At 34.6% G+C, this 2845-nt stretch overlaps 1 pseudogene; it reads left to right on the top strand.

The window, feature by feature from the left end:
* The first annotated feature begins 798 nt into the window (after positions 1–798).
* On the top strand, positions 799–895 carry LOC122095372 (annotated as a pseudogene).
* The last annotated feature ends 1950 nt before the right edge of the window (positions 896–2845 follow it).

The raw sequence follows: 2845 nt of genomic DNA, 5'->3' as shown, positions 1-2845 counted from the left end.
TCAAGTGGTAGAGTGCTCGCCTTGAGCTGAAGAGCTGAGGGACAGCGCCCAGGCCCAGAGTTCAAGCCCCACGACCGACAAAAAAAAAAAAAAAAAAAAGGCAGTAGTGTAAGTTCCTGCCTGGTTGGATGGTAGACAATCCAGGACATTAAGTAATCATGCATATGAACAATTTTTTCACCTTCTTGGCTTTAGTTACTGTTGAAATGGAAGGTATAATAAAAATTATATTTTGATAAAATACCTTCTAGTCTGAACAGTTCTGTTTGAACTGTTCATCTCTCTATCATCCCTTGTAACCAAGATTAGTTTTGTTCAAGTAAGACAATTTACGTTTTCAGGGTAAGATATTCTGGTTGGTCTGTTCCCACATGGAAGAAGGGTAAAGGCTCATGTAGACATTTGTACCAGTAATACCTCATTTGGGAAAATGTCAGCTGAAGAAGTTTAGAAGTAGCTCTTAAGCAATGCTTACTTTGAATTCATTAGGTCCACAAAGCTAATTCAGTTGGATAAATAAGTACTTGAAAAAGCCATCACCTTTAGACCTATCTATAAATAATTGAGAGTACGATAAAATTCCAAATAAAAAGACTTGATAGTCATTGACAAAAAAAATTTGCAAATGTGAACAATCGACTGCTCAATATAATTTTTCCAATATTCACAGAATTTTAGGGAAATAAGATCGATAGCATTGTTAGGAACAAGAAGGTTTCCTTGTTACAAGTAGGCACCCATAGATATAAGCCTGTATAAACATTGCATCATTAACAACTTAAATTTAGAGGATACTACATGCATCAGCAACACGTATACTCAAATTACAATACAGAGATTAACATGGCACTTGCAAAAGGATAATATGAAAATTTGAGAAGTATTCCATATTTTTCATTCTTCAGATGCAAGAAATGAAAAACAGTTATTAAAAGGTTGATTACAAAATTACAAAATTACAAGTGTAACAATACACGTAATTCATATAATTAAATTTAGTTTGACATCAGTGTATTAAATCTTCAGCTCAGAAAAGCGTTTACTTAGCATAAAATTTACAAAACTTCAAATTAGACAACATTGTCATTTTATCCCAAAGAAAAATAAAGACCTAGAAAAAATAAGGAATCAAACTGTTTTTATATGGAATGCAATCGGAAAGGACACATTAATTAACCTATATATTATAAAGTAATGTAGAATTCAAAGTATATCTAGGAGAAAATAAAATAAATTATGAACATCATGCAAACATAGAATATAGAATATCTTAAAATATACTTTTTCAGACAAGCACCAGAAATATTTTACTTTCTGTACTACTCATTTCAACAGGTAAGTTAAAATTATTTCTGATTAAAAAATCACAAATTCTGAAGAAATCATTATACATGTATACAAAAACTATTGAATACATTTTGACATCCAATGCAGGCAATTCATTTGGAAGAATTCCGCGGAATCCATGAATTTTTACAGTAAAATATTGGTGTTGCCGGGCACTGGTGGCTCATGCCTATAATCCTAGCTACACAGGAGGCTGAGATCTGAGAATCATTGTTCAAAGCCAGCCTGGAAAGGGAAGTCTGTGGTACTCTTATCTCCAATAAACCACTAGAAAACTGGAAGTGGAGCTGTGGCTCAAGGGTTAGAGTGCTCACCTTGAGCTGAAGAGCAGAGGGATAGCTCCCAGGCCCAGAGTTCAAGCCCCATGACAGACCAAAAAAAAAAAAAAAAGATATTGCTCTTATTTGTTTTGTGAAAATATTTTGTAGGGACACAAAAGATGGACTTGCATTTTTGAAATTTAAGAAACTTAACCCGAACATTAGGACTTAGTTGAACAATTTGTACAGCCCTCCACAACTTCATAGAGGGAATGACACATACTTATCCTTTTGGCAATATCAAATGCAGTTTCTTCTATGTTGTTCTTCAGGCCTGGTTTTATATAATGGTTCAACAGAAGGAGATCCAGCGTATCTTTGCTATCTCAAGTCTCAGCAGCAAGATACAACGGGGTCAAGAGGCCTTTAGTTTAGGCATTGGTATCTGTATCATAATGAAGTAAGATCCACTTATATGCACTGTGCAGGGGTGTCCAGTCATCTACAATTATTGTATGTGCCGCTTGAGACACCAACACACTGACAATGTCTAAGTGTCCACTGTAGGCTTCTCAATGAAGAGGGGTATACTCATCGTCATCCCTAATATTCACATGAGTGGCCATTTGGAAAGAAGACTCCGCACTGTAGTAAGCCGAATATTTTTGGCAGCCCAATGAAGAAATTTGCTTGGATCTTTCTCCATTTTTTTTCTTTAATTGATACCATTCCTTACTTTTTCATATTGTTCCTAATATTCCTAAGAATTGCCTAACCAGAGACTTTGAGAGCCAGTGGGAATGAGGTATCCATGTATTTCCCTATTAGTTCACATTGGTTGAACTGGTCAGAAATATCCGGTGAATTTTCTGCATCTGTTTATTCACCATCATTTATTTTCTCTTTTTACAATTTTACTATTCGAAATTATTCTATCCGGAGAGTAAGGAATTGTTAGAGAACAGAGGAATGATGTTCCTCCGTATTCAAATGTACACACTGAAAATGAGGACCAGTGATGTCTTCATGTGCAGCTTATTCTAGGAATGAGAAAAAAGGAAATAATGTCTTCTATATATATGATTTGTTAAATGGCAGAGCAAAAAGTGAAATGATGCAACCAAAAATATAAAAGCAAAATAAATTAGGATAATTATGGAGCAATCATATTATTTATGAGAACCAAGAAAGGGAAAAAGAGAGAGACAGATGTGTAATGACCAATCTAGCCACAAAAT

Source organism: Dipodomys spectabilis, unplaced genomic scaffold (genome assembly GCF_019054845.1).
Source record: "Dipodomys spectabilis isolate Male_0828 unplaced genomic scaffold, ASM1905484v1 ptg000014l, whole genome shotgun sequence".
Taxonomy (NCBI): Eukaryota; Metazoa; Chordata; class Mammalia; order Rodentia; family Heteromyidae; genus Dipodomys; species Dipodomys spectabilis.
The sequence above is the reverse complement of the archived record's forward strand: the minus strand, read 5'-3'. Positions and strand labels throughout refer to the sequence as shown.